General features: G+C 40.0%; 1 long non-coding RNA gene across 2 annotated transcripts in view; it reads left to right on the top strand.

Moving 5' to 3' along the window:
* The window catches only part of LOC126990930 (uncharacterized), a 55,036-nt gene extending 41,376 nt beyond the window's left edge, over window positions 1-13,660 (top strand). For both annotated transcript variants that reach the window (XR_007744926.1, XR_007744927.1), the window contains exon 4: window positions 12,880-13,660. This is a non-coding gene — a long non-coding RNA (uncharacterized LOC126990930). The remainder of the gene's footprint in view (window positions 1-12,879) is intronic.
* The last annotated feature ends 56 nt before the right edge of the window (window positions 13,661-13,716 follow it).

Below are 13,716 nucleotides of genomic sequence, written 5' to 3' on the forward strand. Positions count from 1 at the left end.
AAGGTACAGCGAGAAGGATAGAAACCGTAGGAGGGTAGTTTGGAAAGAAAAGATTTGTGCCAGACCCTATCAAAAGCTTTTGATATGTCCAGCGCAATACCAAAGGTTTCACCGAAACGGCTAAGAGAGGATGACCAAGAGTCAGTTAAGAAGGCTAGGAGATCACCAGTAGATCGCCCCTTGCGGAACCCATACTGGCGATCAGACAGAAGGTCAGAAGTGGAAAGGTGCTTTTGAATCTTCCGGTTAAGGATTGATTCAAAAGCTTTAGATAGACAAGAAAGAAAAGCTATAGGACGGTAGTTTGAGGGATTGGAACGGTCACCCATCTTAGGCACAGGCTGTATGAAGGCATACTTCCAGCAAGAAGGAAAGGTAGATGTTGACAGGCAGAGGCGAAAGAGTTTGACCAGGAAGGGTGACAGCACGGAGGCACAGTTTTTAAGGATAATAGGAGGCACTCCATCAGGTCCATAAGCCTTCTGAGGATTGAGGCCAGAGAGGGCATAGAAAACATCATTTGAAGAATCTTTATAACAGGCATAAAGGAGTCAGAGGGGGGATGAGTAGGAAGAATATGCCCAAAATCGTCCAGAGTGGAGTTTTTAGAAAAAGTTTGAGAGAAGAGTTCAGCCTTAGAGATAGATGAGACGGCAGTGTTGCCGTCAGGACTGAGAAGAGGAGGGAAAGATGAAGAAGTGAAGTTGTAGATGTTTTTGGCTAGATGCCAGAAGTCACGGGAAGAGTTAGAGAAAGCAAGGTTTTGGCATTTTCTATTAATGAAAAAGTTTTTGGTTAGTCGGAGAATAGATTTGGCACGATTCCGGGCAGAAATGTAAAGTTCATAATTAGCATTAGTTTGAAGGCTCTGGTACCTTTTGTGAGCTGCCTCTCTATCATTGACAGCACGAGAACAAGCATGATTAAACCAAGGCTTTTTAGCGTGAGGAGTAGAGAAAGAACGAGGAATGTATGCCTCCATTCCAGAGACAATCACCTCTGTGATGCACACAGATGGGTCTCTATCCTGGAATCGTCGTCCCACCGAGCTGAAGCAAAATGCCAGAAGCATCGCCTCTTCGGTGGGTCCAGAGGGTGTACAGGAGCGATAGGACATGATGCAGAAATAAGATTGTGATCGGAGGAGCCCAACGGAGAGAACAGTTTGACAGAATGAGCAGAAGGGTTTGAGGTAAGGAAGAGGTCTAGAATGTTGGGCCGGTCTCCAAGACGGTCGGGAATACGTGTAGGGTGCTGGACCAACTGCTCTAGGTCGTTGAGGATAGCAAAGTTGTAGGCTTGTTCACCAGGATGGTCAGTGAAAGAAGATGAAAGCCAAAGCTGGTGGTGAACATTGAAATCTCCTAAGATGGAGATTTCAGCGAAGGGAGAGTGGGTCAAGATGTGCTCCACTTTAGAGTTCAAATAGTCAAAGAATTTTACATAGTTAGTAGAGTTAGGTGAGAGATAAACAGCACAGGTGTATTTAGTAATAGATTGACAATGAAGTCTTAGCCAGATGGTAGAAAATTCAGAAGAGTCAAGGTTGTGGGCACGAGAGCAAGTGATGTCGTTGTGCACGTAGGCGCAACATCCAGCTTTGGATTGAAATTTAGGATAGAGATAGTAGGAGGGGACAGAGTAGAGATTGCTGTCAGTAGCCTCAGAAACCTGTGTTTCGGTAAGGAAGAGAAGGTGAGGTTTAGAAGAGGAGAGATGATGTTCCACAGAATGAAAATTAGAACGAAGACCGGGAATGTTGCAGAAACTGAGAAGAAAGAGGTTCGAGGAGTTATCAAGACACCTCTCGGGTCGGCAGCCAGAAAGGGAGTCCTCCCTGGGGGAATTTGTGGTCCCCCCCCAAGTGGGGACTCCGAGGCTTGATATAGGTGCGCCATTTTGAAATTTGAATTTTGGGAAAAGGTGTATATGTTGTGTGAATGAAGTGTGGTGTGGATAGAGAGAGGATCTATCTTTAGAGAGCATGCTGAATTACTCTCCGGTGTTGGTGAGACAATAGGGAAACGGTTAGTGAGGACATGGGAAGAGTCTCTGGAGGGCTTCAGCTCCCTTCTCACCTCCCATATATACCTCACCGGGAGTGGCTTGCGCCCGTTCGGTTGGTGTCTTCCTACCTACTCTATAACATTCTCTCTCTTCAGGCCCTTAGAAGGTAAGAGATGGTTCTATAACATTTCTCTCTCTCTTTTTCATACATTGTCAGATAAATACATGGGTCTGGCTTACGGTGTTGTCAGGTTTGCATGAAATCAATAAAACTTGGGATTTTATAAGTTCAAATTTTAAAGGAGAAATATATGTGATTAGATTTTTTTAAACGTCATGTTTTTTCCATGCTATGTAAAAACATTCAAATGATAAATGAAAACATATTGAAAAGGAAATCACATAAGCTTGTTAGGATGATAGAAAAGTATCGATGTGCGGGTAAGAAGGAACTTGCTGAGGACAAATAGCAAAGAACCAGCGTCATTTTTTGTAAAATATTTTTTTGTCCGATCATCTTGAAATCTTCTTATGATAATTAAGTTACTGTTACACACAACACGTGCACAGCCTAACCAAGACCGTCGGTGCAATTTAAAGCTACGGCGGCCGTACTCTTCTTCCCTTGAGTATATAAAAAGTGTTTCAAGTGGCCACGTGAAGCCTTTCATTATTAGGACTCGTCGAAAGCAGCTCCGGTTCCTGCCAAAACTGAAGGGCTATTTCACACTGCTCGGCAAATATTGAAGTAGACACACAGTTATTCGTATATGAAGCAGTACGACTGGAATAATTAAGTATAGTATTTTATTTTTGAAAATATTGTCTCAATGCAATATTAAAGTTCACTTTGTTTTCCTAAAGTGTGTGTGTGTGTGTGTGTGTGTGTGTGTGTGTGTGTGTGTGTGTGTGTAATAATAATAATAATAATAATAATAATAATAATAATAATAATAATAATAATAATAATAATAAACGGTTTATTGCATGAAGTAGCAGGCAGCCCTAGAGCTGAAAATATACATCAATGGAAGATGAAATGAAATGAATGAGACAAATAAGCAAAGTAGTATGATTGAAACTAAAAAGGAAAATAGAAATAACAATAATAGCAATAATCATAGTAAAGATAATACTAATAATGATAATAATAATAATAATAATAATAATAATAATAATAATAATAATAATAATAATATTCATAATAATAATAACAATAATAATAACAACAACAATAGATGCTAATGAAAAATATTTACAAAACATACAAATAGTGCTGCTCTTAATTTGCATTGTTAATATACTTGACCATCATGGGCACGGCGCTGTTCTTATAGCGGTCAGTCCGTGCCCGTATCGGGGCAATAATGTTGTGGTGTCTTACTGAGTGCTGAGGGCGGTTCACTGCGGGTGAGGCGTAACTAATGTACGGACGTGGGGTGAATTGGACGTGGGGAGGACTGGAAGTGGGGGTGTGGGTGGTCAGCGGGTGGGACTGGAAGTGGGGGTTGGGGTGTCAGCGGGTGGGGTTACGGAAGAGGGGGTATCTGGACCCCACCCCCCTCCCTACACCCCCATCTCCCCCCATCTTTTACCTTTTCACTAACCCCCTCACCCCCTCGGACTAGCGTACGGAAGCGAGAGGTGGCGGGAGTAGGGTGCCCAGCAGGAAGGGGGTGACGGGAGAAGGGGTACTTGAAGGGTTAAGATAATATCTTGGACCCTCGAATGACCACGAGATAATAATCACGGAAAAGGTTAAGGACATTAGGTTAATGACCAGGCTGGAATATGAATTTACTCTCTAATGCAAGTCCGAAAATAAAATAAAAAATCGCCATTGAACGTAAGACTCGATAAATTATTTAAGTTTTTGCTGGATGTATTGTATCATTATCTTCTTATTTCTCATTTCTCAACTTGTTTCTTCTTATTTCTTTCCTCAACTTATATATATATCTATCTATCTATATATATATATATATATATATATATATATATATATATATATATATATATATATATATATATATATATATATCTATATATATTTTTTTTTTTTTTTTTTTTAATCCGGTTATTTGGTGCAATCTAACCCTAAACACTGCAGCACCAAGTCTTTTTTTTTTCTGATTTTGCATTAATTAATGTCTTATATCTCATTTCTTAACTTCTTTCTTCTTATTTCTTTTCTCAACTTGCATTTCTTTATATTTTCTGCCTGCTCTTCGATGTCATATGACCTTAGACGTTGCCGCATCGAGTTTACCTTTTTCCGTGAGAAGGGATCATGTGTGTGTGTGTGTGTGTGTGTGTGTGTGTGTGTGTGTGTGTGTGTGTGTGTGTGTGTGTTAAAAACACCACCGATTATTGATAAATCAGCGGCTAGCTCTAAATTTTGTGGGCGATATTTTTTATCAGATTATATTCACAGAAGCGGAATTTAGTGAGGATTCTTATGGTATCTTCAAATTCCTCATACGTCTATTAGTTTCCGAGTTACACCGAGGAAACTGATTTTTTTTCTCGTCAGAGTAGCCTAACAAATAAAAATCACTCATTAATTAATGTCTTATATTTCATTTCTTAACTTATTTCTTCTTATTTCTTTTCTCAACTTGCATTTCTTTATATTTTCTGCCTGCTCTTCGGTGTCATATGACCTTAGACGTTGCCGCATCGAGTTTACTTTTTTCCGTGAAAAAGGGATCGTGTGTGTGTGTGTTCCATTCCCCTCTGATTCTTGAGAAATCTGCTGCTAGCTCAAAATTTTGTGGGCCAACTTTTTTAGCCGAATATATGTTCCGAAGCGGAATTTAGTGAGGATTCTTATGGTATCTTCAAATTCCTCATACGTCTATTAGTTCCCGAGTTACACCGAGAAAACTGTTTTTTTTTTCTCGTAAGAGTAGCCTAACAAATAAAAATCACTCAAAGCTCCTCATCTACATTCCTTAGAAAGATTGCCATATGTTACTATTAAGAAACTTATCCCAACAACTGCAAATTTGACGCACTTTCATTTTTTTTCTTCTGATTTTGCATTAATTAATGTCTTATATCTCATTTCTTAACTTCTTTCTTCTTATTTCTTTTCTCAACCTGCATTTCTTTATATTTTCTGCCTGCTATTCGGTGTCATATGACCTTAGACTTTGCCGCATCGAGTTTACCTTTTCTCTAGATCAAGATAGCGCTCAACCGAAGGCAACCAGAAATACCTCAGTGAGTCAGTGGAGGGAAGGGAGAGCGATGTGAGAGGGAAAGACGTGTGCGTGTGTGTGTGTGTGTGTGTGTTCCATTCCCCTCTGATTCTTGAGAAATTTGCGGCTAGCTCGAAATTTTGTGGGCCAACTTTTTTAGCCGAATATATGTTCCGAAGCGGAATTTAGTGAGGATTCTTATGGTATCTTCAAATTCCTCATACGTCTATTAGTTCCCGAGTTACACCGAAAACTGAATGTTATTCTCTCGTCAGAGTATCCTAACAAATAAAAATCACTAAGAGCTCCTCATCTACGTTCCTTAGAAAGATTGCCATATGTTACTATTAAGAACCTTATCCCAACACCTGCAAATTTGACGCACGTTCATCGAAAACTTAATTTGTAATAATTTTTTATTTACTTTTATGGCGCGTTTCGCGTCATCGTCCGCCAGAACCTTTTACCCTAGATGACATGAAATGCGTCATCGTGAACGAGAGGGTTAAATAAGTCAGATTTATCTCAAATTCACTGACTGGGCAGACAAATATTCGGAAAAGAGAAGGCAAACCAGTTTGTAGATATATATAAATATGCTGTATATTCACGTCCTTATGGATATCTTCTTGTTGATTAGTGTATAAATACTCCTGAATCCCTACAGTTTCGCTCAAACATTGTTGGAGAGCCTCCCAGATGAACGCGTATTCCAATGGTGAACTCCAGGAAAAAGGAACTCTTACACGTTCTATACTCCCAACATAACGAACCCTATGGTTTAAGCTCTCAGCTACTTCTGATCTTACTCTCTTAAGCCTTTGCAGTTACTTTCTTAAACCTCGAAGTCCGCCTTCCTGAAGTCAGGTATTACGTGTTGTTTCTGCTGACTCTATCCTCCCATTTAATATTAAATTTAGTTTCCTTATGATCACTGTTACCTAATGAACCCCAACCTCAATGTTGCTTATTATGTCCTCTTTATTAGTTAACAACAAATCCAAAATATTTTCTTCCTCGTTGGTGTTCTAATTAACTGCTTAGGAAACTATCCTGCGGCGGGAAATGAAAAGAACCATGCAGCATGGAAAAACTGTATGAAATTTGTGTGCCTGTGAGAACAAGACAACGTTTGCTGAGCACCCAATGATGATCACAAGACTAAGATTCCCACCTGCGGATATACTGTGAAATTATCAATCATGCTAAAGCATATAGAACGAACTTACATTAGCTGAACTCACACTGTTTTGTATATAGAACGAACTTTACATTAGCTGAACTCACACTGTTTTTGTATATAGAACGAACTTACATTAGCTGAATAAACTCGGAGAACAGTGTAAAGCGGATCCTATTGTATAAGTAATGCTGTAAACTTACATTAGCTGAACTCACACTGTTTTGTATATAGAACGAACTTACATTAGCTGAACTCACACTGTTTTGTATATAGAACGAACTTACATTAGCTGAACTCACACTGTTTTGTATATAGAACGAACTTACATTAGCTGAACTCACACTGTTTTGTATATAGAACGAACTTACATTAGCTGAACTCACACTGTTTTGAATATAGAACGAACTTACATTAGCTGAACCCGCACTGTTTTGTATATAGAACGAACTTACATTAGCTGAACTCACACTGTTTTGTATAAAGAACGAACTTACATTAGCTGAACTCACACTGTTTTGAATATAGAACGAACTTACATTAGCTGATCTCACACTGTTTTGAATATAGAACGAACTTACATTAGCTGAACCCACACTCCTGGAAGAGGCTAAAATTTTCTAAAGGCTACAATAAAATCAATATGACCGATGAAGATACGGCACGTCACAATGAACAAACTCACTGTCTTCTCTGTAAATACGGGTTTTAAAAGGTAAAGGAGTAAAACATCATGACCATGAAAAATCAGGAAACAATTACATTGAAGCTTATTGTAATAGATGCAACCTTCAAATGAAAAATCACAAATTGCAGCGCACTCTCATTGCACATTATGCGGATTACGACATACAGGACCTCACTCGTCACCACCACTAGCCCCAGTGCTGCCGCCCCGCCCCGACCTGCCCCGAGCCCACGCAATCCTGTCGCATCCTGTCGTCGCATGATGTCGCCGCAGGGCCTGCTGCTGCCGCCGCCGCGCACATGTCGCGAGTCTTTTTTTAATTTTTTTATATGAGCCAGATCGAAACATAGACGCGTTTTATATACATTTTTCCACAAATCGAATAAAATTTAATACAATTATTGTTTTTTTCATCCATTTTTTGATAAATGGCATATAAACAATTCAAACAAACTCAATGTTTATTGGAATTTGGTCAAATTATGATTACAGCTTCCTTCTCTTCCTCCTCCTCCTCTACCCTGTAGAATTATCGGGATGACCGTAAGGTCGTAACTCCATAGTGCTAAAGCAGTGTCTTTTGTCCTCAACTACAGATATCCCTCTCTGGGATATTTTACTGTACTCTTCGTCCATTACGCACTGTGAATCCCTGATAGCCAAAGGTAAATGTTTGCTTCTGGAATAGGACGTCTTTGTATCGCTGATGAGCAATTTTTTTCTCTATGAGCTTTGGAACGCTCTTAGCTGAACTCAACCGGTCACTGTCTGCCAAGGGGATGGAGTAGCACTTTGGTCTTACACCTACAAATTCTGAGATGGTTCTTTCCCTCACTTCAAACTTGAGAAATCCGAGCTTGCCTTTGTTGTCTGTGTTGTACAAGGAATGTGAGGAGCTAAAGTTACTTGTGTCTATATAGCTTTTAAAGGGTTCCTGCGAGTACTCTGTTAATAGATCAGGAGTTTCAGTTTCTGTTATTAAGGAATCAGTGTCACAATACACTAGTTTCGCCCGATCCCCGTAATGAGCCTTCATGATACTGTAAAAGAAATCATATAGTCGCAGCTTGGACAGCTCTAGGACGTAGTAGCCAATGTAGTTTGGATGATTCGCCTGTGAATATTTCTTATGGCGAACTACAACTACATGACAAAACAGTGCGAGTTCAGCTAATGTAAGTTCGTTCTATATACAAAACAGTGCGGGTTCAGCTAATGTAAGTTCGTTCTATATTCAAAACAGTGTGAGTTCACCTAATGTAAGTTCGTTCTATATGCAAAACAGTGTGAGTTCAGCTAATGTAAGACCGTTCTATATATACAAAACAGTGTGAGTTCAGCTAATGTAAGTTCGTTCTATATACAAAACAGTGTGAGTTCAGCTAATGTAAGTTCGTTCTATATACAAAACAGTGTGAGTTCAGCTAATGTAAGTTCGTTCTATATACAAAACAGTGTGAGTTCAGCTAATGTAAGACCGTTCTATATATATACAAAACAGTGTGAGTTCAGCTAATGTAAGTTCGTTCTATATACAAAACAGTGTGAGTTCAGCTAATGTAAGTTCGTTCTATATACAAAACAGTGTGAGTTCAGCTAATGTAAGTTCGTTCTATATACAAAACAGTGTGAGTTCAGCTAATATAAGTTCGTTCTATATACAAAACAGTGTGAGTTCAGCTAATGTAAGTTCGTTCTATATACAAAACAGTGTGAGTTCAGCTAATGTAAGTTCGTTCTATATACAAAACAGTGTGAGTTCAGCTAATGTAAGTTCGTTCTATATACAAAACAGTGTGGGTTCAGCTAAAATGGTTTACAGCATTACTTCCACAATAGGATCCGCTTTCTACTGTTTCTCCGTTTCTATTCACTATAATGTAAGCATACGCTATGGCAAAGTGATGTCTCTTTACACCCATTTGAAGAAGGCTTTACGAGAATACTCTCAAAGACATAGAATGCTAAATAAGATGGCTCATATGCTTTAGCATGATTAATAAATTTCACAGTATATCCCGCAGGTGGGAATCTTAGTCTTGTGATCATCATTGGGTGCTCAGCAAGCGTTGTCTTGTTCTCACAGGCACACAAATTTCCATGCAGTTTGTCCATGCTGCATGGTTCTTTTTCATTTCCGCCGCAGGATAGTTTCCTTAAGCAGTTAATTAGAACACCAACGAGGAAGAAAATATTTTGGATTTGTTGTTAACTAATAAAGAGGACATAATAAGCAACATTGAGGTTGGGGGTTCATTAGGTAACAGTGATCATAAGGAAACTAAATTTAATATTAAATGGGAGGATAGAGTCAGCAGAAACAACACGTAATACCTGACTTCAGGAAGGCGGACTTCGAGGGTTTAAGAAAGTAACTGCAAAGGCTTAAGAGAGTAAGATCAGAAGTAGCTGAGAGCTTAAACCATAGGGCTCGTTATGTTGGGAGTATAGAACGTAAGAGTTCCTTTTCCTGGAGTTCACCATTGAATACGCGTTCATCTGGGAGGCTCTCCAACAATGTTTGAGCGAAACTGTAGGGATTCAGGAGTATTTATACCCTAATCAACAAGAAGATATCCATAAGGACGTGAATATACGGCATATTTATATATATCTACAAACTGGTTTGCCTTCTTTTCCGAATATTTGTCTGCCCAGTCAGTGAATTTGAGATAAATCTGAATGAATCTCGCGCACGATGACGCATTTCATGTCATCAAGGGTAAAAGGTTCTGGCGGACGATGACGCGAAACGCGCCATAAAAGTAAATAAAAAATTATTAAAAATTAAGTTTTCGATGAAAGTGCGTCAAATTTGCAGTTGTTGGGATAAGTTTCTTAATAGTAACATATGGCAATCTTTCTAAGGAACGTAGATGAGGAGCTTTGAGTGATTTTTATTTGTTAGGATACTCTGACGAGAGAATAACATTCAGTTTTCTCGGTGTAACTCGGGAACTAATAGACGTATGAGGAATTTGAAGATACCATAAGAATCCTCACTAAATTCCGCTTCGGAACATATATTTGGCTAAAAAAGTTGGCCCACAAAATTTCGAGCTAGCCGCAAATTTCTCAAGAATCAGAGGGGAATGGAACACACACACACACACACACACACACGCACACTTTCCCTCTCACATCGCTCTCCCTTCCCTCCACTGACTCACTGAGGTATTTCTGGGTTGCCTTCGGTTGAGCGCTATCTTGATCTAGGGAAAAAGGTAAACTCGATGCGGCAACGTCTAAGGTCATATGACACCGAAGAGCAGGCAGAAAATATAAAGAAATGCAGGTTGAGAAAAGAAATAAGAAGAAAGAAGTTAAGAAATGAGATATAAGACATTAATTAATGCAAAATCAGAAGAAAAAAAATGAAAGTGCGTCAAATTTGCAGTTGTTGGGATAAGTTTTAATAGTACCATATGGCAATCTTTCTAAGGAATGTAGATGAGGAGCTTTGAGTGATTTTTATTTGTTAGGCTACTCTTACGAGAGAAAAAAATCAGTTTTCTCGGTGTAACTCGGGAACTAATAGACGTATGAGGAATTTGAAGATACCATAAGAATCCTCACTAAATTCCGCTTCGAACATATATTCGGCTAAAAGTTGGCCCACAAAATTTTGAGCTAGCAGCAGATTTCTCAAGAATCAGAGGGGAATGGAACACACACACACACACACACACACACACACACACACACACACACACACACGAACACTTTGTCACGGAAAAAAGAAAACTCGATGCGGCCCCCTCTCATGACATATCACCCAGAAGAGCAGCCAGAAAATATAAATAAATTCAAGTTAATAAAAGAAATAAGAAGAAATAAGTTAAGAAATGAAATATAAGACATTAATTAATGAGTCATTTTTATTTGTTAGGCTACTCTGACGAGAGAAAAAAAAATCAGTTTTCTCGTGTAACTCGGGAACTAATAGACGTATGAGGAATTTCAAGATACCATAAGAATCCTCACTAAATTCCGCTTCGGAGCATATAATCGGCTAAAAAAGATGGCCCACAAAATTTCGAGCTAGCCGCAGATTTCTCAAGAATCGGAGGGGAATGGAACACACACACACACACACACACACACACACACACACACACACAGACACATGATCCCTTTTTCACGGAAAAAGGTAAACTCGATGCGGCAACGTCTAAGGTCATATGACATCGAAGAGCAGGCAGAAAATATAAAGAAATGCAAGTTGAGAAAATAAATAAGAAGAAAGAAGTTAAGAAATGAGATATAAGACATTAATTAATGCAAAATCAGAAAAAAGACTTGGTGCTGCAGTGTTTAGGGTTAGATGGCACCAAATAACTGAGTAAAAAATATATATATATATATATATATATATATATATATATATATATATATATATATATATATATATATATATATATATATATATATATATATATATATATATATATATATATAAGTTGAGGAAAGAAATAAGAAGAAACAAGTTGAGAAATGAGAAATAAGAAGATAATGATACAATACATCCAGCAAAAACTTAAATAATTTATCGAGTCTTACGTTCAATGGCGATTTTTTATTTTATTTTCGGACTTGCATTAGAGAGTAAATTCATATTCCAGCCTGGTCATTAACCTAATGTCCTTAACCTTTTCCGTGATTATTATCTCGTGGTCATTCGAGGGTCCAAGATATTATCTTAACCCTTCCCCCCCTCCCTGCTGGGCACCCCTACTCCCGTCACCCTCACGCTTCCGTACGCTAGTCCGAGAGGGGGTGAGGGGGGGGGGGGGTTGGTGAAAAGGTAAAAGAGATGGGGGGGGGGGGTGTAGGGAGGGGGGGGGTAGGTGGAGGGGGTCCATATACCCCCTCTTCCGTAACCCCCCCGCTGACCGCTGACCCACCCAACCCCCACTTCCAGTCCCCCCCGCTGACCCCCCCAACCCCCACTTCCAGTCCTCCCCACTTCCAATTACCCCCACTTCCGTACATTTGTTACTACTCGGGTGGGAGGATGTGTCTGTGTCTGGGCTGGTTGAGAAGCTTGGTGTGTGTGTGTGTTGTGTCCAAGGGCACAATGCATTCAAGCTAGAAATCGAGCTAATAGGGTACTGGGATTTATTTCAAGGAGCGTAAGCAACAGAAGCCCTGAAGTCTTCCTCAAACTCTATTTAGCATTAGTTAGACCTCATCTTGACTATGCGGTTCAGTTCTGGTCACCTTACTATAGAATGGATATCAAAATGTTAGAATCGGTGCAGAGGAGGATGACTAAGATGATTCAGGGGTTGAGAAACTTGCCATACGAGGAAAGACTCAAACAGTTAAACTTGCATTCTCTAGAAAGGCGAAGGGTGCGTGGAGACATGATCGAGGTTTATAAATGGATGAAGGGCTTTAATAAGGGAGACATTCATAAGGTTTTGTTGGTAAGAGAACCGTGTAGGACACGAAGTAATGGGTTTACACTGGATAAAGTCAGATTCAACAGGGACATAGGCAAAAATTGGTTTACTAACAGGGTGGTGGATGAGTGGAATAGGCTTAGCAGTCATGTGGTGAGTGCCAATACAATTGTCACATTCAAAAATAGACTAGATAAATTCATGGACAGCGATATTAGGTTTGGTTAGATACACGGGAGCTTAGGGTCAAAGGAGCTGCCTTGTACAGGCCTACCGGCCTCTTGTAGACTCCTGCGTTCGTATGTTTTTATGTGTGTGTGTGTGTGTGTGTGTGTGTCTGTGTGTGTGTGTGTGTGTTCAATCAAGCGATGGTGCCATGCGTCATTTCTTCCTCAGGTACTGTCTGGGTCTCCATGGTGGCCGGCGTCATGGTGTGGAGCCTAACACTCTGGGCCTTGCTCAGGATCGTACAAACTGGGGTGGAGAAGCACCCGATGAAGCTCACCCGGGCACTTTTCTACGGGTGGGGCCTGCTGCTCGAGGACACGCCCTATGACCCGCCCGAGGGAACACACGGCCTGGACAGCGGGGGCCGGGGAAGCATGGTCCAGTAACACACTCAGTTAAATTTACGATATATTTTATGAAAACAAAATGCAAAGTTTAATAATGGCACCAAATTTATCATTAACCAACAGCTAGACTGATGAGTCAACAGTAAACATTCAAAACTCTCAGTAAGTGACGTAAGTCAGACAGCAGCTTTATATCAAGCAAACTTAACAACTTTTTTGTACATGCTGCCAATAGCGCCTGCAAGCTTCCTTGAGAGGCCTCTTGCTCGACCCCAGCCCGTTAGCGGCGCAGGCGAATCTTTTTTTTTTATAGTGGCTGCCGTGATGTATGACTCTTGCTTGGCCCATGCTGCCCCCCGGTGCTCCTCTTGGACGAAGTCGCTGAAGTTAGGGTTTATTGAAGGCCTGGGCAACACGTGGGTAACCTTCCGCCACTCGGCGATGGCTTGAAATATCAGCGCGTTTAGGTGGGACTCGATCCTAGGTCCACGGGCTCACCACGTACTAGGGTATTAATCCAAGGCTGAATTTCCTGTCACAAACGCATAAAAAATAAATAATGCTGTAGAAATACTTTGTGACTCCTTAAAGTAAACGTTTTCACGGTACTTTTTTGTATTGATTTCCACACGCTTGTCGTTGCTTCACCTTCCGGCTT

This window comes from Eriocheir sinensis, unplaced genomic scaffold (genome assembly GCF_024679095.1).
Source record: "Eriocheir sinensis breed Jianghai 21 unplaced genomic scaffold, ASM2467909v1 Scaffold226, whole genome shotgun sequence".
Classification (NCBI taxonomy): Eukaryota; Metazoa; Arthropoda; class Malacostraca; order Decapoda; family Varunidae; genus Eriocheir; species Eriocheir sinensis.